The 23802-nt window shown below is 33.0% G+C and overlaps 1 protein-coding gene across 8 annotated transcripts in view; it reads right to left on the bottom strand.

Moving 5' to 3' along the window:
- MGAT4C (MGAT4 family member C) overlaps nucleotides 1-23802 on the bottom strand; it is a 710876-nt gene that overhangs the window by 379081 nt on the left and 307993 nt on the right. For 7 of the 8 annotated variants that reach the window (XM_044228891.1, XM_044228890.1, XM_044228888.1 and 4 more), the window contains exon 3: nucleotides 14793-14903. The exons of the other annotated variant lie outside the window; for it this stretch is intronic. The gene's annotated coding sequence lies outside the window, so the exon portion shown is untranslated. The remainder of the gene's footprint in view (nucleotides 1-14792; nucleotides 14904-23802) is intronic. 8 annotated transcript variants of the gene reach the window in all.

Genomic DNA, 23802 nt, shown 5'->3' with positions numbered 1-23802 from the left:
CAGATGATCAATTATACTAAAAAAAAATTAAGATATGTCTATGTTTAAGACAACTACTCTAATCCTCACTGGTACAGTGACTTCAATATTTAGATTTCCAGAAATTGGGCCCTACTACATTTAACATACCTATCATTTAATCTTTAAGTGTGGACTTCAGTTGAGGCTCATTTATTTGGTTCTCAAAATCTACTGTATGTAGTAATTCATCCTGAATAGCCATCCAAAAAGATATTCCCCAAATTCAAATTTTACAATTCACCAAGAAAACTTATACTTATTCAAATCCTTTGGGTTTAAGACCAAACCCAAAATGTAAAGAGAAAAATATAAATCCCATATAACACTTGTAAGTATATCTGGCATGGAGTCAAGACTATAAAAAATATAAATATGAATCATGAGTAGAAGTCACAAATCTTCATCTGTAAGTCAGTCACAAGAGTCACTATTAATAATTTAGTGCATAATTAGAAACCATGTCATTTACTAATGATTTAGTATAAAATATGATTTTTCTTGAATCAAGGCTTAAGGGTTCTTTAAAAAAAGAGCTAGTATGGCACAAAATGACAGAATGACAGAAGTCAAAGACCCACAAACAACACCATGATAAGTGAAGACAGATTTTATATCAAACACTTTACCACTCAAACGCTCTTCTACTCAAACATGCCTTTCCATCAACTCTTTCTCTTTCTCCCACTCTTAAAAATGGTAAGTTGAAGTACAAAATACTATCAGCAGATAAATATTAATGTTCACACCTTTGGAATTGTGAGAAGCCCTAGGTACCTGCCTTAACGATTAAAAATAGAATTGAAGAGAAATCAATTTCTCTTCAAAACTTACAGATCAGTTAAAAGAACATCAGTATACATTTGGAAAAGTATTTTTCAACTCTCAACAATCTGAAAAAATTGGTATAGCATATGAAAACAAAAACATACCAATAGCTCTGGTCATAAGGCCACAGTGAAGTTTAAATCCTCTGGCCATCAAGGAACTTACGTGTCAAAGAGGTAGTATTTTAAAATCAATTTTTATGCCCATAGTAATTCTCATTTAAAACAAAATACACACACACAACAATAACAACAACAACAACAAACCAAAACACAAAAATCTGTATTTTCTCTTTATAAAATGATAAGATCTAATGTTTTGCCTAATGTTACAAAACCAAAAAGGATACTGCAAAATAATTTAAAATTCAGGTGTGTGGGCAATTAGGTTCGATTTTAATACACTACAATGAAAAGTGTTTGTTTTTGGAAAAAAGCAAACAGTATCTTGGTTATAATGACAAACCAGCTTTTCTGCAGTGGGTCCCTCCAGCAAAGACTTAATATATCTGATTTGTCAAAGTCAACATTCCTGCTAATCTTTCCCACCAGTGTCAAGTGCTGAGAGCTATCATCTATTTATTTTGTTGTACAATGCAGGGAGAAAAATGGACAATGGGCAGAAATTAATCTGCAAAAACATCAGAATAAAATGGTCTCTGAGCATAGCTACAAGAAAGATGCAGGAAGAATTAGAAGATCAGCTCTGTTTTATGAGATTTCCTTTGTAACTCATTGCCTATACTAAGTTTGTTTGGATATAAATTATTCCTAACTTTACTACATTACTTAATAAATGTTTCAAGACATTAAAAATATTTTCTATTAGTGTGAAAATGTTATGTTTTACTGTATTATGGTTAGGGTAAAGTAAATAAAATAATATTAAATATGAAATACTTTAAAAGCTTTAAAGCATTATTATTTACTGCTTACTGGAATTTAACTTGAAATAAAAATATTTAAGACAGAGTTTTAATATTATATCACTCTGTAAATATTTTACTTAAATAAAAAAAATGTCTGGGAAATTACAGAAGATGTATGGAAACCGTATTTTTGTTTTCAGTTCTATCAAGATGAATGGAATTTTCTGTAATGGAATAACTAAGAATTTGGCAATCAATTATATGATATATTCCCCTACTGAGTACATGTGTGCACATGTGTACATGTATGTAGACATACATGTATAAAGAGTGGGGGACATGCTCTAACTGAATTACATTGTAATATAAATAGAGTTTAATGATTCTGAAAAAGCCTCATAGGAGAAAGGATTAAGGGAAGTGCAAATCTTTATGTATTAAAATATCCATCCCTGAATGTATTGAAAATTACTAGCATGAGTCTTCACATTGAGATTAGCACTCTCTCCCTCCTCAATATTGAGAAAGTCAATGTGTGGACCTTCATGGTAAGTATGTGTCCACTTAGAACCATTCGTCATGCAAGCCAGATGTTTAGAAAAGGAGCATCAAAGATATAGAGCAAAGGGAAAATAAGTAGACCTATGCTTTCTGGATATAAAACTATCCACCTTCTCTCATGTTATATAAAAATCAAAATTAATAGTGTAAATTAGCAAATCATGAAAAATTGACCTGAATATTTGTGTTAGCATGTAAGATATAACAATTAAATATCTCTCATCACAGTTTAGACTTTTTGGTTAATTGCCACATATAATAATAAAACATCTGATAGAAAGAAATAAGTGTCAGGAACACTGGATTAAGTTTAAAAAACGTGGGCTCCAGAACCATTTCTACCACATATTATCCTTAAAACCTCTATTTCTACATTTGTAAAAGGAGAATAACAATTGTGCTTCTCATGGTTAAGAACCTTCTCTTTAGGTTCTGCCCGCATTTTCCTGTAGCAATCAGTAGAAATGTACTATTCTCTCTCCAACTGGTTAGAACTTCTCTTATATTGTGCACAGTGTTCTCATTTTAGCTTGGAGCAAAATTCAGCACATACTTTTCCTTTATTTTTAAAGAGAGTTTGGGACTATAGTGGTGTTGTTATTATTATTACTATATTCAGTGACTAGTTTTTTCCAGCTTACCTCCTCTCTGATTGATTTACCAAACTAATTTGACAGAACTGAGACGGACGAATGTTCTAGGCTGTAACTTCTCAGTCCCTGAAGCATCTTTGAGTGTGGCCAGGCGTCATCATCACCATCGTCAAACACATATCTAGAGTTTAATGTCTTGTGCCAGGCACCAAGAACATGTTTAGTAAATCTTTTAATTATAAAAACTCAGCAAAGTAGTACTATTATTGTATCTATTTTATAGAGTATAAGTGAAGCACAGAGAAATAAAGGGACTTTTTCAAAGATACAGAGTCATTAGTAATAGAAGCTGAATTTAAGCCAAGGCAGCAAAGTAGTGTCTCCAAATCTTTTGGTTTGAACGTTATGGTGTGCAGACTTTTTTCACAATTTAAGAAGAATGAGAAATATATGTGCAGGCTTGGTATTTTTAAAGTTGTTTTACATATTACAAGTGCATTTGTCAAGGTAAATACTGACCGTGGCAAGGGTTGGATGGCACCAGGTCCATTCTCTCACCTTTCTGCTCCAAGGTATAGAGTGTCTTGCATCAAACAATGAACAAAATTATATAATGATACCTTCTCTAATAAAAATACTGAAGTATCACACACGTATAACTTCACCAATACCCTGGGGTTTTTCCAAGGTAAATGGATGGGTATTAAACTTGCATTTGTATAACAAAGCTTCCTTCTGATTATAGGGAGACCTTCTGTCTCTGCATAATTTAAAGACGGTTAATTAAATTAATGATACAATGATAATAAACACCTATATCAATGACTATATAGTTTGTTCAATGGTATGCTTCTTATATATTTTATCTCAATCAGATAAATAAAAATGCAAAACTTTTCCCTCTTTCCATAATAGAAGCAAGCTATGTAAATGCATATAAACATTTAAATATCTTATGAGGACCTTTTCTTTTAAAACTATTTTCTCAATATTAGATAGACACCACCTATTAGACACTCATCTAGGTAAGCAATATATTATGGCACCTATCCCTAAAAACTCAAAATATGTAGTCATTCACAGTCAATGACTTTCTGGTTATTTTTTATTTCACCACTGTTCTTAGATCATTAGTATTGGTTTTCACTTTTTACAAAAGGAAAATCTTATGTTGCCATTCCTTTACCCAGTGTCTCCAAAACCTGCTGTCTTATTGGTAGATATTAAGAAGAATAGAAGAGGAAACATTATCATAATAAAATTCTAATTTATTAATAATTTATAAGGTACCAGATGCTATGCTAAATAACTATATCATCTCAGTTAAATTGCATGAATAAAGTATAAAAATCATCTGTAGACTTTCTTACACCATTGTTCTATCCAAGTGTCCAACCTTATTTTTAAAATAGCCTTATTGAGGTATAAATGATATGCAGGGAACTGTCCATATTTAATGAGTCTATGCCTTGTTACTGTCAGCTAACAGGGGCAGGAGGTACTGAAGAAAGACAGGAATCATGGGTTTAAGATACTATTCTTATACATTTATTCTATAAACTTTTAGGAAAGAAGAGGGTTGTGCTTTGTAAAGAGAGGCCACCTTCTTCCTTTAGCGTACAACTCTCATGTTCTCGTCTACATTTCTTTGTGGTAGGATACGGACTGTAAATGGATATATACTTCATAATTATAGTCCTGACTTTGACTATCCAGTTACAGGAGAGGTAGGTAGTACTATAAACAGTATCATTATAATGCTACATTAATACAGTCATAAATGTTTTAACATTTTAAAATATTCTGCTTTTAATTTTTTGCCCCTTCAAAAATACAGTGTTTAATATCACAGAACCTGTACTTGACTAACTGAAGAATTCTTTTTGATTATGGAAATATTTTTGTTGTTCTCCCAGCCCTTTGTACACACACACACACACGCACTTGCACATGTTCAGACCCGTCTATACATTCAGGAAGAGAAGTTTTCATATCCCAAGTCATATTTTTAATTGTCCAACAATAGACAATTTTCTTCCATTTATATGGGTGGAAATAAAATGTCTGATCATCATATGTTTTCGAAAATGTCACAAAAGGTGAAACTTTTCATTCACATAGAATATTTAAAAGCTAATACCATATAATATCTCTGTGACAAATCACTTTATAGCAGGTTATAGAAATAGGAAATGCATGTGTTATATATAATTCAAGACTGAATTCTTTACCTAGATTATCTCAATTAATCCTATAAAATAGATGTTCTTAATTCCAAGTTAGAGATGAGGAAATGCAGGTGGATAGAGATTAGATTAATTGTTTAAGTTTTACAACTGGTAGGTGATGGAACTTGGTTTTGAAATAAGGCTGTCTGATTCTAATGTCCTTGTTCTTCAATATGCACCTGCAAAGAACAAGCCTGGGTCACATAACAGAAAAGAAAAAGAAAAGAAAAGAATCTCCTGGGTATTTACCCCAAAGATACAGATGTCGTGAAAAGAAGGGCCATCTGTACCCCAATGTTTATAGCAGCAATGGCCACAGTCGCCAAACTATGGAAAGAACCAAGATGCCCTTCAACGGATGAATGGATAAGGAAGATGTGGTCCATATACACTATGGAGTATTATGCCTCCATCAGAAAGGACGAATATCCAACTTTTGTAGCAACATGGACGGGACTGGAAGAGATTATGCTGAGTGAAATCAGTCAAGCAGAGAGAGTCAATTATCATATGGTTTCACTCATTTGTGGAGCATAACCAATAGCATGGAGGACAAGGGGCGTTAGAGAGTAGTAGGGAATTTGGGTAAATTGGAAGGGGAGGTGAACCATGAGAGACGATGGACTCTGAAAAACAGTCTGAGGGGTTTGAAGTGGCGGGGGGGTGGGAGGTTGGGGTACCAGGTGGTGGGTATTATAGAGGGCACAGCTTGCATGGAGCACTGGGTGTGGTGAAAAAATAATGAATACTGTTTTTCTGAAAATAAATAAATTGGGAGAAAAAAAAAAAATAAATAAAAAAAAAAAAAAAAAAAAAAAAAAAAAAAAAAGAATCTCTGCCGGTTAAGGCTCAGTTCCATTGCCAGGTCGTTCACAAAAAGTGCTGGAAAGTCCCATTAGCATGACACAGTAAAGAACTAGGCATCAAGATCCTGACACTGAAGAATTCTGATTCTTTTTATTTATCAGTAAATTCTAATCTGAGGAGCAAGGAAGAAGGTAATGCTCTTCATATAGTCATCTACTTTTCAGGGCATGAACTCAGTGACATTTTGTCAAAAATATATCTATTATAAAATATTTTTATCTACCTATTATCTATCTATCTATCTATCTATGTATTTATCCATCCATCCATCCATCATCTACCTATCATCTATCTTCCTATCAATCTTATATTTTATATATATGTATGTGTGTAGTAAATAATATTTCAAGTTGATAGTATAAATTCTGTTGAATACTAAGTACATCAGATTATTTATTTTCCTATCAAGAATAACCTGAAAAAACACTTATAAATATATGAATGAGAGTTTGAGCAAACCAAGATAAGTTGCTTCAAAATGCTTTACACTTAAAAGAGAGATATAGATAGACAGTTGCATGTAGGTTTTAAAATTCCATATCCTATTATTTTTTAGGAATATGTTTTCGAAATCCTAAATCCAGCTTGGTCATGAATTAAATTATATATCCCATGAATTGGAGTGAAAAAAAAATCTATCTATATATATATATATATATATATATGGGGTTTTACTTTAACATTTAATTTTTAAGTAATTTTTAAAGTAATTTATTATTTTATATTACTTTTTAAAAATTCAAAATAAAGTATACCAATATTAAAACATATGTGCTTAGGAAAACATAAATAAATTGTTTATAGAATAAATATTGTTTTGTTAGTAGGAAAAGCCATAGGTTACCTTTGTAATAAAGTTAAAAATTGCATATAGGCAAATATGTAACTCCCTGCATGCATGGATAATCTTACAAATTGTTCTGGCTTTTAATAGTATTCTCTTTCCTAAAAGGATGGTTTCTTAACTAATTATATTCTATGCTTAACATCTGGAAAAGTGAAATATATTTCATAGAAGAAGATATGTGCTTAAAATATGAGGAAATATCAAATCTTTGGAAATGAATTAGTCTTTACTTGAAAAAATTGAGCAAAATAAATTCAAAGTAACTTAACGTGTTACAGGGAAATCACAAATGATATGGACACCCTGTGGCTGTAGTTAGGGAAGTCTTTTCCAATGAGGTCTAAAACACAACAAAAAACGTACCTCAAAGCAAAACAAAAATTGAATTAAATTGATAAAATTACATTACTAGTTTTGGAGAAGGTATTTAATTTTCTATACTTCAAAACACACTTTATGTGAATTAAAAGTAAAGAAAACTGAAAAAAATACTTGTAACGTAAGGCGACAAAGTTTTTCCACTGATTATGTGATTATTATTATAACATAAAAATTGAAAATTATATTCTAGCTAACAGATTAATATTCATTCTTTTTCTCACATGAAGTTTTCTGATTGTGATATTTTTTATTTTTTATCTATTTTTTATGAACATATAATGTATTTTTATCCCCAGGGGTACAGGTCTGTGAATTGCCAGGTTTACACACTTCACAGCACTCACCATTTTTTTTTTTGATGATTTTTTTAAATGATTTTATTTATTTATTTTTGGGGGGGAGAGAGAGCAGGAGCAAAGGGGGAGGGGTAGAGGGAGAAGCAGACTCCCCACTAAGCAAGGAGCCCAGTGTGGGACTCTATCCCAGAACTTTATAATTTCTAATGTCACTAACTTCTCTTTCTTTTCTATTCCAACTACTTTTCATATGTTTCTTTGCCACCTGTGAATCTTCCTTGATAAGGTGTTTAGTCCTTTTGCCCATTTTTTACTGGGCTCTTACATTTCTAACTATTGAGTTTTAAGAATTATTCGTATGTTTGAATAACAGTCTTATTCAAACAGCTATAACAAAAACCCATAGACTGAGTGGCATGTAAAAACCACAAATTTATTTCTCACAGATCTAGAGGCTGGGAGTCCAAGATCAAGGGTCTGGTAGATTGGTTGTTAATTTCAAAGTCCATTTGTTCATTGCTGGTATAGGAAATTGATTGGCTTTTTTATACTAATCTTATATCCTGCAACCTGGCTACAATTGCTTCTTAGTTCTGAGGATTTTATATCTAATTACTTTGGATTTACTATAAAGACAATCATGTCTTCTACAAAGACAATTTTGCATCTTACTTCCCAATACATATACCTTTTTTTTTTTTCCTTGTTTTATTGTAGTGGTCAGAACTTCCCATATGATGTAAGAAGTTGTGAGAGGGGATACTCTTGCTTTTCTAGATCTTAACCAGAAAGTTTGTAGTTCCTCACCATTAAGTAGAAAGTTACCTGTAGTTTTATTTTTGGTTTTGTTTTTTTTTGGTAGATGTTGTTTATCCAGTTGAGGAACTTATTTTCTATACCTAGTCTGCAGATATTTCCACAGTATTTCATTATGTATAAAAGGCTGATATATCTGTTATTTTCAGATAAAGAAATGAAGTCTTATGTGATAGTTTATGTGAAAAAAAGCTAAAATATTAAAAAAGTGTATGTAAACTCGAAAAAAAAACAATACAATGAGTTGCAACTTGTTAACAGGTTATCTAATCTAAATATATTTAAATAACATGATGATATTTTGCAATGAGATCTGTCAATGAAAGTGCTTCTTATACTATTTTTATTTCTTGGGCCTAAGTTGTTATTTGCTATATGATTATGTCAAGCTCCTCCCTCCCTTCTCTTCCTCTCTCTCTATTAAATATATACATACATGTAGTATATATCTTATGTAACAAAACATAATACATGCATACATACATATACATATTTGGGATGATGCTAGTGCTCTTAAAAAAATTAAAACTATATTTACTTATACATGTTTGGAAATCATTTGTTAGCTTATAGCTGTTCAAGTGAAATCATCTCATGTTTCCTGGTATCTGAGGTATTTCTAGAGAACTATAGTATCTCCCTTCACCTCCAGGATCCAGCTTAGCTCATTTGAACAGAGATCAGTTATGCTATATTTTCTTCAGTAGTGTTTACCTCAATCTATAAAAAGTGCTATTATTACAACTAACAAACTTCTTAATTTATCTACCAATGGGTCACGTATAAATAAATTTGTTTGTTAAGCATTTATTATATAAGTTAATCACCTTTGAAAGAAATGTAAGAAAAAAATCTCTATATATACACATATATGTGTGTAGATATATATATAAAACATACATATAAAATAAATATATAAAACTCTTTATATATATAAAGAAAAAACTTTATATGTATAGATATAAAGCAAGTAATTCTGCTGGACTTACCATATATTTGAATTAATAGAAATGGTATGCCTAGAAAAATCAATCAGAAGTAAAATGAAACATGTCTATTATAGATATTTTTAATTTATATTTTTAAATTTATTAATCAAAGTATATTTTATAGATAGATAAACATTTTAAAGATATTAACCTTTTATGGATTTATGATTAAAATGGTATAATTTTTTTTTTTAAGATTTTATTTATCCACTTGACAGAGAGAGATCACAAGTAGGCAGAGAGGCAGACAGAGAGAGAGGGGGAAGCAGGCTCTCCGCTGAGCAGAGAGCCCGATGCGGGGCTTGATCCCAGGACCCCGGGATCACGACCTGAGCTGAAAGCAGAGGCTTTAACCCACTGAGCCACCCAGGCGCCCCTAAAATGGTATAATTTTTAAAATTTTTCTTCTAAAGACAGATTTAGCCTTGTGTTCTATGTATTCCTCTTCTCTTCTAACCTGCAACTGACAATTCATTCTTTGACATTTTAATTCCATTGCTGAAATTCTCACTATTTCAAAATAAGTTGTATTAGGTATTAGTCATTCTCCTCTCTCTCACTAACTTCTCATTATTTCTGCATTATCTCATCTTCTTTCTCTGTAATCTTTTTTATCCTATACAAAGGTTCAAGCACTGCCTGGAATGGTCCACTATATAATCATTAATATTCCTCAATAAAAGTGATACTTTCTTTTAAATGAACTCTAATGTCAAATATATTCTCCACAAGAATGGTGGAGGCAATTTCTTTTACTTCATTTATTATAACCCCAAAGAAACTGACTACTGTAACTTTCACATCTATACCTCTTTCTCAGACATTTCTTCTCAATTTGATTAAAAGCTGTCCATTATGAAAAAAAAATATGTCCATTATGAATCTTTTTTTTTCCAATTTATTTATTTTCAGAAAAACAGTATTCATTATTTTTTCACCACACCCAGTGCTCCATGCAAGCCGTGCCCTCTATCATACCCACCACCTGGTACCCCAACCTCCCACCCCCCCGCCCATTATGAATCTTTGTTCAAATACCACAGATCTCAAAATAAAGACAACTATATTATCATTTGTAGTATTTCTGTCAGCATGTTATCTTTCATGCAATATGTTGACTCTCACTGTTTATTACTAAATTTGTTAAAAGATATGAATACCTGAGTAACAAGATCTGTTTATTCTACACTTGCATATACTTTTCCCGTTCTCTGTTTCCATTAACTTGCTTATTTAAAGAAATAGTGAATTTGAAATTCAATAATATACAGTGCCATTCAGTAGTAAAATAGAAACATGGTAAAACCTAATCAAACAATGGTTATGGTAGAAGGTATTTTTATTGATTGATCCAAAATCTAACATGCCTGTCAAGTGTTTCCTCATTTTATCAAAAGATGCACCTAGCTATTGGTACATATCAGTGTAAGATTCCTGATATTTATTGATGTTCATTTATTTATATTGATGTGAAGTTGTTACACAATGTTTCAATTAATTTCAGGAGCACAAAATAGTGATTCAATAACTCTATATGTAATCTATGCTCATCACAAGTGTGGTTACCATCTGTAGTGATGAAGACCATGGAAGAAGAGAGGAAGGGAGTGAAACAGATAGAAGATAGATAAATAGATGAGAGAGGATAGCTAGCTAGCTAGAGATATACATAAGGGACAGAGGAATATTAAGCCCATGACCGAGTTATAAGGAATTCTTAAATATGTGGTCCAATAGAAGAGATAGAGAAAGAAAATAAACTACAAAAAAAAATAGGAAAATCAAACAAACAAAACAAATTTATGAGAAGGTGATACTGGAGAAGTAAAGTGAAAAATGTTTCAAAAAGGATTTAATAGTCAACCTTTCAATACTGGTGGGAAGTCAAAATGAGAACTGAACAGTGTCCAGTGAAATTTATTAACAAGAGCCAAGTGGCTACCTGAGAAAGTCTGGAAGACACAGATGAGTAGAGAAAGATTGGAGAGAACTGAAGATACCGTCATGAAAATGGTGCCTGGGTAAAGAAAAAAAAAGTCTTTGAGTAGAAACAAGGATGGCATCTAAAGGGGAATGTGCTATCTCAGTCACGGAGGAGTAAATATGTGTGGTGAACATGAAGACTTCCAAAGAGAAGGGTTTTACAAAGAAAACAGAATTGAAGATCAGGAATGAAAGTTTTACTGAGTGAAGTGGATAGTTGAGAAGTCAGAAGTAAAGGAAAGGGCGAACACTGATGAAAGTTTGGGTTCTTCCTCATTATAAAAGGTGGAAAGGGGGGCGCCTGGGTGGCTCAGTGGGTTAAAGCCTTTGCCTTCGGCTCAGGTCATGATCCCAGGGTCCTGGGATCCAGCCCCGCATCGGGCTCTCTGCTCAGCAGGGAGCCTGCTTCCCTTCCTCTCTCTCTGCCTGCCTCTCTGCCTACTTGTGATCTCTATTAAATAAATAAATAAAAATCTTTAAAAAAAATAAAAATTAAAAAAAAAGGTGGAAACAAAAGAGAAATGGATGCAGATGAAAGTAAGCTTTTTAGCTTTAGAGGTACAAGAATGTGGGGGAACCTGCTAGATAATTTTTTTTCCCTCAATGAAAAGAAATACAAGATTATCAGCTGTAAAAACAAAAACAAAAACAAAAAACAGGAGAGCAAAGAAAGCAAGGGAAATGTAAAAAAACAAAAAATACTTTTCTAAAAATATAATTTTCTAAAAAGCTGACTTTTCAAACAATGTCTGGAAAGAGAATATGTACAAAGGTGTCCCATTATCTTCAAGATTACAAAGCACTGAATTTGCCTGCTGTTCATAAACTTCAGTTTCCTCCAGAATGATAAAACTAAGTATGTTCCAAGATGGATTAGTTTCACCCAGAGTGGGCATGAGGCTTGTTGTGAAGATAGGATGATCTAAAATGGCCTCTACTCTGAGCCATAAAAGACAGATGGAACTGGCATAGGAGACAATAGAAAAAGCAGTGTTCTTGGGTATGAATAGTAAAAGTAAAGGCTTCAAAGTAAAATATTCTGGGAGATCCTGCTGTGCCATACTCATCAGGGGGTGGAGAGGCTATACCTACTTTTCTTTCCTGTCTTCTAAATAGGGTGTGTGTGTGTGTGTGTTTGTATGAAATAACAATTGTAGTTTCTAACAGCAAAGATAATAACGGAAATGGTGATACATACGCCATTAAATGTGGTTGTTGTCTTACAAGAATTTTTTTAAAAGAGATTTTAATTATTTAATTGAGAGAAAGACAGCATTAGTGGTGCTGAGGGATAAAGGCAGAGGGAGAAGCAGACTCCCTTTCTGAAACCTGATAGTCTCGATCCAGGACCCTGGGATCATTACCTAAGCTGAAGGCAGATGCTTAACTGACTGAGCCACCCAGGCACCCCATGTCTTACAAGGATATTTTTGTACATCTGAGATTTACTTCAAAGATCTGGGAAAGATACAAAAGTCAGAGAATTGGGGTATTTTGCTATTGTTGCTGGCTACATGTGCCTAATGGCCAGGCACACTCTTTAAGAGGGCAGAAACCATAGAACGTTGACTGACTTTTTCTTTCTTTTTCTTTTATTCTATGGACTCTTTGTGATATAATTGGTCTTTATTTATTACTATTATTATTTTCTTGCCCCAGTTTCCTTTAAACTAGAATCTCTTGGCACCTGGGTGACTCAGTTGTTAAGTGTCTGCCTTCAGCTCAGGTCATGATCCCAGGATCCTGGAATCCAGCCCCACATCTGGCTCCCTGCTCAGCAGGAAGCCTGCTTTACCTTCTCTTGCTCGCCCTGCTTGTGTTCCCTCTCTAGCCATCTCTGACTGTCAAATAAACAAAATCTTGAGGAAAAAAAAAAAACAAAAAACTAAAATCTCTTTTTTGGAGGACAGGGTTGTCATTATATTTCTTTCAGTATAATAAGCACAGCTGAAGTACTTAAAATGAATATGAATAGTAAAAGTATAACATAATTTAACAACATAATTTAAATAACAACATAATTTAAAGAAGGTAAAAGGGGGAAAATGGTATTGCTACAGTTCTTTATAGTTCTTTATAGTTCTCATGCATTAAAGGGCAGAATTATTTCTAAATCTGAAATTAACTCTCATTGCATTTGTTGTTGTCCCTGATTGTTCCTGTGTGTGAAATACTTTTACCTGTTTGTCTTTAGCCCAAACTGTAATATAAATTGGTTATTTTCAAGTAAGTTTGTTGAATCATCATTAAATCTGTACAGGTATCATATGTTCCATTTCCTTTATAAATTACAGATTTACTTTTGTTGAACATTTAGCAAGATAGTCAATAAATACTTATTAAAATGATCAAATGAGCATGAATATTTATTAGTGACATTTCAGACTGACATTGCTAGCTGCTTACACCTTTGAAGCCGGAAATACTACTCGGAGGTAAAGCCATAAAAATATTTAGATTAAGATTTCATATATATGTATATGAAATATATATAAATGAGTGGACTTGTTCATATATATATGTGTGTATATATATATGTAAAATCACACATGTAATTGAACTACTAAAAAAAGAAACTATGGTCTAGTCCACTTAAAAACAGACTTAGCTTTAAATGAAGCTGATTGGCTCTAAAGTCTTTTCAATATTTATATCATTGTTTTCTGAAAAAATGTTTTACCAAGAAAATACAAACCTCAAATTATAAGCTTTTCTAGGGATTACATTGCTATAATATGTATATCTGCCATTATCTAAAATGAATTGTGTACATGCCAAATATTTGTACATAGTTATGTGTACGTGTATATATTTCTTGTCATTTTAGATAAGAATTCAGATAGAGTTTATAATGTGTAGAAATTTTTGTGGAAATACTGAGGCACATTACAGGTCAAAGAAATGTATATGACAAACAAAATCATGTATTGTGTATATATGTTTACAGTTGTATTATTTAGAACTAAAGTGACAAAGCAATGTACAAACTCATCCAGAGTACTAACTCCAGATTTTCCGATTTTTAAATTGAAAGGTTAGGGTGATCAGAAATATCTGCAAATAAACCCAAAGGCCAAATTTTGTTGGGTTCTTGAAGCTTTATGTTGGTGAGCTGCTGGACATTAATAATATCATATGTCAGGGGAAAACTTAAAAACACAGATTCACTCTCAACCATAGTATCAGAAAAATACTGGCTTTTCCCTCTTTGTCCTGACCAGGCAATCAACAGCATAAAACATGAAATAACCACATTTCATTGAACAGTAGAAGTAGTTTAAGACTCTCCTACCTCAAATACAAATTTAACACATACAATATGACTCAGTGTTTCAGTTTTATTTTGCTATAACATACAGGCAAAAAGCATTCTGAAAAAAAGAGTAGTTCAAAAGAAAGGAAAACATTTTATGACTTGCAATATAGAACAGCTTTTCTTTTCCCTGACCACATTATGGTGTAAAAGGATTTCTTATCAAACTTTCACCATAACAAAGAAAAAGAAAGCATCTCTTACCAGAGTGGAATAAAGCGTCAACCTTGCTATAACGTTTTCTGCAGCTCTTGTTTGAAAAGACAGATCCAAAGCCGCTTTGTGCATACAACTGATCTGGCTGGTCTCCAGTCCCTGCACACACACACACACATACACACAAAAACCAGTATAATTGGCTCTCAAAAAAGTGCTGTAAACATTCATCATGATGGCACTTGCATGTTGAATCTAGTCACTGTTACCCTAGTGGACTTCTCCGAACAGGCCAATTACATTTCTACTTTCAAATCTTGCTGTTTGGATTTCTCTATTCAATGCTGAGATTAATATCATTAAAGAAACCATGAATATCAGTGTCCACTCTATTGCCATGTCAAGACCTTTGGGTTTTTGAAAGTACGGTTCAGACTTGACAAAATAAATAAACCAAGATGACGTTGTCTGATAGATTTACTTGGCATCCGTATGTCTTTATTTTTAAAGTTGTCAATATGTGGCCCATTATTTACATGTAAATGAGATACCAGTATTTTTAAGTCTCTTTCATTCACTATTTGATAAAAGTCAAGTGAACATTCCACATCTCTACTTTGCACAGAAGCCACATCAATAATGTTTACAATATACCCTAGAGTCTGAGACCAACTGCTGAATTTCTAAGTCATGTTAAATATGCCACTGTTCCTTTGCCCAAACCTTCAAAGGCGTCCAGACTCAATTATATTCTTTTTAATTTTTATGGGACCAATGAAGGCGTCACACTATCTGGGCTTTTTCCTTATTTTTAAACATTCAATTTTTATGAGAGCATTAAATGATTATGAGTGGCATATTACTACTACCAAGAAAAATGTGAAGACTACATCAAAAAAGTAAGCCTCAATGAAAAAATGCACTCTTAAATTATACTACTTCTCATAACCAATTCAGCAATATGTTGATCTTACAGCTACACAAGAACATAATCTTTGCCTTTCTTCCCATGTGTGTAAAGCCTGGTTATCAGCAATGCCACCATTAAAAAAAAAATGAATTAACTGTGTAGAAGTGTTGTGGAATGGGTTTGCATTTTTATAATTGATAGTTTATTTTTCATTATACAAATTAAACAAGTACAACAAAGCAGTCTAGGAATATATAAACCATGATTATATCAATCCCTAAAAATGACAATTCATGACAATTTGTAAGATATGTCTCCTAGAACCAGTAAAATTTTAGATACCCTACAAGGGTAAAACTCTGTGTATTGCTGAGTCTCATTAAGTAGCATCTTTAAATCAAAGCAAGTGAAAAGTGCGAAGGCTGAACATCACTTACTCATATTTGTAGATATCAGTACCATTTAAAGATTTTGATTATTTCAGATTACTACAGACAGATATACTCTTAGAACACAGATGACTAATGTTCTCATTATGCTACTTACAGATGCAGGATGTGGAGGAAGACGCCCTATATACTGTTCTCTTTAAGGTTTGTATCAGTGAACTACTAGCTTAATATAACATTTGCCTTTATAAAACTTTCCACTAACATTTCATTTAATTCTTTCATTCAGAATTGTGAAGAGGGCATGACTATTCTCCATTTTACACATGAGAAAAATAAGGCTCAGGAAGGAGTAATTTGATAAATTACAACAGTAAATTCTTAAGGTAGTGCCTTCTGATGCTGTTCAACCATGTCTTGAAACTATTGCTTCAAAAGCAATATATCTAAGATTTTAAAAAAAAAAAAAAAAAAAAAAAAAGTTTGTGTGAGGGGAGCCTGGATGGCTCAGTGGGTTAAGCCTCTGCCTTCGGCTCAGGTCATGATCTCAGGGTCCTGGGATCTAGCCCCGCATTGGGCTCTCTGCTGGGTGGGGAACCTGCATCCCCCTAACTCTCTGCCTGCCTCTCTGCCTACTTGTTATCTCTCTGTCAAATAAATAAATAAAATCTTAAAAAAAAAAGTTTATGAGTTAACTTGCTTATTGGAAATGGGAACAAATATTTAAAGAATTATTATCATGTAATTGCAGCTGTGATACATTGAGAAACCTAACCAAGATGATTCTGGGCACAATGATTTTGGAAATGATTTGCAAATGAACTTCAAAAAGAATTTTTTTATGATTTTCTTTTAAACTTTTTTTTAAAATTTAAGAATGACGTATCAAGTATATAGGTCATACATACTTTGTTAAGTTCTTAGGATTAGTGGTGCACAAGATAAATATCTTCTCTTGTTTTTTTCATTCTTTCTAATTACAATGGATAGGATTGCTTTACATTTTCTTCCCTGAGAAAATAATAATCACTCTATAGGAGTTTCCAACTCATCCAGACTGCCCCAACTATCTACCAAACTCCTTTGAACTTTACCCATGAACTTTTTCAGATGTTCAGGGAACTTTTTTGTGCTAATTCCTCTCATTCACATCAGATTACTCCCTCTTACTGAATCATTCTCTGCAGTTTAAAATTTTGCTTTAATATTTCCCTGTATTTAAAGATAAAACCTTCCCACTACCGCCACTTCTTTCCTCTTATTACTATATTTTCTTTATTGAAAAATATTTTAAAAGTTCCACTTTCTCACTTTCCAATTCCTTCCCAACTACATCTCATAGAGGGTCTATCAATCCATTAAAATAAATCCCATCTTACCCAATCCATCAGTGGTATCAACTCAGTCAACTAACTCATTCTTGAAACATATCCTTCTCTTGGCTTTCATGATGCCACCTTCTCATGATGATTCCCTAACCTGCAGACCCTTCCATTGCCAGGTTCATTCACTGGTTTCTCTTCTATCTGTATAATGATTGGATTTGTCCTGAACTCCTTTCTCTTCTCAAATTTACGTTCCCTGTAGACATTCTTATCTAGATCTATGGTTTTAGGTAATATCTATCCTTTTGACTACCTTTTGACTATACAACTACAGCCTGACCTCTCCACTGTTCTCCAAGTGGGTTACTCCATCTGCTTACTGATCTCAATTCCTGGCTCTCCAACATGCATTCTAAAATTCAAACATGACAGAAACAGAGCAATTGATTCTACCATGTCTTTGCAAATCTCACCTTTTCCCAGTCTTTCTTATTTTAGTAATATTCGCCATTTAAGCTAAAAAGCAAAGGGGTTTTTTAATTTTATTTTTTATTGGTTAAAAATGTATAACATAAGGCTTACCATCTCAGCTATTTCTGAGTGTACAGTTCTGCAGTGTTAAGTATATTCACACTATTCTGCCTCCATCTTCAGAATGTTTTCATCTTGCAAAACTGAAACTCTATACCCCTTAAACAACTCCCCAATAGCAATGATCTACTGATTATACAATGATACAGATGAATCTCAAAGTAATAATACTTAGTGAAAGAAGTTATACAACATGAGTACATACTGTTTGATTTCACTCATATATAAAATTCCAAAAATGCAAACTAATTTATGGTGACAGAAAGCAGATAAGTTGTTGCCTAGAGACTAGAAAAGGGGGTGGTTGAACTGGTATGAGGGACAGCCAAGGATTATAAGGAAACTCTTGTGGATAAAAGATGAGTTCATTATCCTGATTAGCTCAATTATTTCATGAATGTATGTATACGTCAAAAGTAATAAGATTGTATACTTTAAATATGTACAGTTCAATTTATGTCAATTTTACTGAGATGATAATGTTTATAATAAACTTACAAATAAAACTCCTAAAATTAATTAGAATATGATTGTCAATCTAATGCTTAAAGTCAAAAATATTTGTAGGCATTTCACAAAAGAGGATATCCAAATGGCCAATACCATATGAAAGAGTGTTCAACATTATTTCTTATCAGAGAAATGCATGCTCACCATATTGAGTAAAATATCTAAAATATTATTTCAATATTTTAGGGAGGATATAGAGCGGTGGAACTCTTATATGCTTAAAGTTCAGCAAATTGGCACCAGGACTTTGAAAAACTGGTAGTATATACTGAAGCTGAAAATATTCTTACCCTGTGGTTCAACAACTACACTCCTGGTTTTACTGCATCATGGCATATACATACGGCATCAAAAGGTGTTCCTTAAATCGTTACAGTTTCTGCATAAGCAACTGTCCCTTCTTCAGTCAACACTTCTACTCCCATACCACCCTGGCAGTGTTGTAAACAGAGCAGATGTTCAGAAATTCTAGTCCAAGTGATCAAAACCTAACACAGCAGAGATGTTTCTGGAAATGTATGAGCAGATTGAGGTAAATCTGCACCTACTCAGACCCAGAGCTGAAAATCTGGAAACTTCCAAAGTCCATCAGCAAGAGCCCAAAACTAAAAACTATCAAAATGTCCAGCAGTAAAATACATTTTGAAAAAGTAACAGAACATGATGAAATACATCAATGAGAAGTAAAAACTGTTGTTATACATAATACAGGTGATCCTCTTAAGCATAATGTTAAGAAAAGATATTATACACAAATAATGTATTTTGTACAATCCCATTTATATTGTCTTCAAAAATGGTCATGATAATAGATGTCAGTTTACTGTCTATTTATTATTATTGGGGTTAATTGAGGATAATGACTAGGAAGAGGCACAAAATAGTTTCTTGAGATATCACTAATATTTACTTTCTGTTAAGGTTATATTTACATATGGGATATGTTCCCTGTGAAAATTCACTGAGTTATTCACATAAGAGTTTGTACTTTTCTGGATATGCTTCAGTATAACTTTTTACATGTATTTGTGTGTATGTGGGTGTATATATATGTGTATATATATATATATATATATAAAGATGTAATAAAATAATTATGATATAGGTTCTAAAGAACAGATTTGAAATGTTTGTGGAAATGTAGTGCTAAAGCAACATTACATTTTATCCTGATAATGAAAACAAATCATATGGAAGCTAAGGTTAAAATATTCCAGTAGGAAAGTAACCATCTGAATAATTACCTATCCCAGGAAGGTTGCTTCAGATGACATTGTCAAGAGAAATAATACATTTATTTTCTTAAAATAATACACCATTATAGCACAGATATTATTCTGTATTCATTTTCTATTTTCTGGTTTATGAAACTTCTTAAGGTTCTGACTTAAAGAAATAAACCTGCTTTTTTGTATAAATTTACAAAATCAGTGTCTTAATAGAAAATAAGTGAAACAACAGTATCTTACCATATATATTATCTTTTTTTTTACCATATATATTATCTTACTGTTTTTTTCCTCATATTGGTAATATGAATTCTATGTATTGTTTTCTATACTATCTACTGTTATATAATAGGATGAAAATTGCCATCAGGGCTTAAGTTAATCATGTAACCCATTCTTCTGATATTTATGGATGTGATTAGTTATGTTTAGGGAAAATGTGGGTATCACAGTGATATAGAAAAAGGCTTGAATATATCTCATTTTTTGAAAGTTATATATTGGTGCCATGCCTCCTTTTCCTCATCTATGAAAGGAGATGGTAGCACTCAAATTCCTGACTGTGAAGAGACCATAAGATAATGAAGGTGAGGTGCCTAGAATAGACCTATATACATTGTCAATGGAAGCATTATATGTGAACATATAAAATATATTTATAATCTAAATACTTATTTCCACATCAAACACTGATAACAAGATGAGTTTTGGCCATGCATCAGTAGTGTTTTCCATAAAAGAAAATTTTGGAATATAATGATATGAAATGAATAAAAGATGAATAATGCCAAGGAGAAGAACTATTGTAGGATACTGGCCCTACGGCAAAAACAGTGCCCTTTTCCTGAATGAACAGAATTCTGTTTATATAACTGATTATTATGATGAGCACTTTGGTCTGAGTAAAAAACGGTAACCAGAAATACCTTGGCAATAACTTAAAGGTTATTAAAACAAAAGGTGTCTCAACAAACTTATAAAAGCTTAAACATTATTATTTACTACTAATTAAAATTATTACATGCACAAACATCAGTTATATTTTTAAAAAGAAACAAATTTTAACAGAATTGCTTTCAATAAGAAGCCTGTGGATTGACCAGAATCTGATCTTATTGTAACTTCTATTGTTTGGGTAGACTTACAGTCTCCCTCGATTGTTATCTAGGGAAAAAATAAAGCTTTTTAAATAGTCAAAAGTAAACACAAAAGAGGGAGGAGAAAGGGGTGCCTAGGTGGGTTAGTTGGATAAGCATTGGACTCTTGGTATCAGCTTAGGTCATGATCTCAGGGTTCTGAGGTGGAACCCATATAGGGCTCCAGGCTCAGCAGGGAGTTAGAAATTCTCTCTCTCTCTCTCCCTCTGCCCCTCCCCACACGCACGCACGCGCACGCACACACACACACACACACACACTCAAATAAATAAATCTTTAAAAGAGGGGGGGGAGAAAGACATTAGAGAAACAAAATCAATGAAAAGAAAGAAGAGAAAATTTTTAAAAATCCCATTGGACGTCATATCTTTACCCATATTTTTTGCCATGACGTGCATATTATGTCAACTAACCTAGTATTTCAGAGTTTGATTCCATGTGTATGACTGATTTTCTCAAATGTAAGAATCAATTAACATTTTTACCTTTCCTAAGAGCAAAATAGTTTCTGCAATTTTTCAATATGATTTTTTAAATGGCTGGATTCTATCAGAAAGATGATCAATGACTTGCTGGAGATGGAGGCATAGGAGTGGGTGCAGAGACACTGAACAAAAAGAACACTGTTTAAGAGAAGAAACTTCCATGTGGTGCCCTGGTGGTAGTTAACATGGTTGCATGAATTTAACAAAGTGCATTGCATATATTGAAATCTGTACTGGAAATGGATACATTTTATTGTTTGTTAAGCATATCTCAATAAAATGTATTAATAGTAAGAAAAATTAAAAGGAGCAAGCCTCCCCACCACACCACCCAACAGTAAGAGAAGTTGAATTTCAGATAGGCCACAGCAGTGCACAACTCCAAAAGATCACTATTTTTTGGTAAATAATGGTACTCCTGGAGTTATTCAGGAGTACGTAATGGTACTCCTGGAGTTATTCAGCAAAGATTCTCATGCCATGTCTTATTCTTCCATATATCATCTCTAACATCACCTTCTCTGTGAAACATTTATCAAATGCACACTCTCTTCCCTTTTTTTCATCTGCACAGATTTTACAACTTAGTAAAAATTAAATATGCACAAAACTGTACTTACATAAAAAGCTTATGATAATGATCTTTTAATGGGATATAATAAACTTCATAATAAATAAACTGGTCTTCATGTTAGTTTTTAAACATTTTAAACAAACACATAAAAATAAGATATAACGACAGTGACTATCACTATAAAACATTAAACATAAAGCATTAAAAAGTGGCATGAAACATGATGAATAATGGTTAGATGAAAATTGAATTTAAATGGCAATACTCATAGTAAATGCCATTTTTTCTTTCTTTTGACCCTTTTTATCTTATTTTTCTCCCATTTTCTTCTTATGTTTATGTTTCCCATTATTATAGCAGCTCAGATTTATTGAATTCTCTCTATATGCCAGGTGCAGGTTTGAGTGCTCCACATACTGCACAAGTTAATTTCTTTTATCTGACATATCTTCTTCTTAAGTCCATCAGCTTCAACTTTCAAAGTATTTTGTCTCCTTTATTTTAAGTTCCAGCTTGAGGTACCAACCAATATTCATAATATTCGCATTTATCATTTATAAATAAAATCTTTAGAAGATTATCACGCATTGTTGTTTTCTTCTTTCCTATCAATTAATCAATGTATCTTAGCTCTTGCATTCTTCCCTCAGCATTTCTATAAAAATAAATCTTCTTTTAAGCTGTGTGGCAGTATTATGTACTCTTGAACTCTGAGGCATTTGACATTTTTTTATAAAGTCCATTTTAATTTATGACAGTTCTCCAAATTAAGCATTCATGAAATATTTCTTCCTTATTGAACCTGAGTTTCCTCACTCAAACCTCAAATTGCTGATATAACCACTCTGTAACTCAGACTTTGATTCAGAATCTTCCCTTTCTGTGTTAATAGTTTTTTCATTTTTTTAAAAGATTTATTTATTTGGGACGCCTGGGTGGCTCAGTTGGTTAAGCAGCTGCCTTCGGCTCAGGTCATGATTCCAGCATCCTGGGATCGAGTCCCACATCGGGCTCCTTGCTCGGCAGGGAGCCTGCTTCTCCCTCTGCCTCTGCCTGCCTCTCTGTCTGCCTGCGCTCGCTCTCTCTCCCTCTCTCTCTGACAAATAAATAAATAAAATCTTTAAAAGATTTATTTATTTATTTGAGATAGATACAGAGAGACCACAGGCAGGGGGAGGTGCAGAAGGAGAGGGAAAGGAACAAGCAGACCCAAGGCTTGATCCCAGGACCCTGAGATCATGACCAGAGCCGAAGTCAGACACTTAACTGAACGAGCCACCCAGACACCCCAACAATTTTCAAAGTAATCATTCACCATCTTAAGCTATTCTGCTCAATACTGTGGTCCTCTTAACTAATATTTTGGAGATACTGTGTTATGAAAAGAAAGGTAACCCAGAAAAGCCCATCAAATACTAAGAAGAAAAGTTGGGGGAAGACACCACCTGACTTCAAGACTACCTTGAAGCTATAGTAGTCAAGGCAGGGTGGTATTGGTGAAAGAGTAGACAAACAGATCAATGGAACAGAAGAGTGATCTCAAAGAGATGAACATAAATGTGGTCAAGTGATTCTTCAACAAAGGTAAAAAAACAATCCAGTGAAGCTTAAGCAAATGGTCCTGGAACAACTGGACATCCATAAGCAAAACAATGAACTTAGACGCAGATTTTACATTCTTCCCAAACGTTAACTCAAAACAGATGACAGACGTTAATGTAAAACACAAGATTATAAAAGTCCTAGAAAATAATGAGGAGAAAACTTGGATGACATTGAGTATAGTGATGACTTTTTTCATAAACCACCAAGGTACGATCCATGAAAGAAATAATTGATAAAATGGATTTCACTAAAATTGGAATTTCTACTCTGTAAAAGGAAATGG

The sequence above is a fragment of the Neovison vison genome, chromosome 12 (assembly GCF_020171115.1).
Source record: "Neovison vison isolate M4711 chromosome 12, ASM_NN_V1, whole genome shotgun sequence".
Classification (NCBI taxonomy): domain Eukaryota; kingdom Metazoa; phylum Chordata; class Mammalia; order Carnivora; family Mustelidae; genus Neogale; species Neogale vison.
This window is presented reverse-complemented; position numbering and strand designations above follow the sequence as displayed.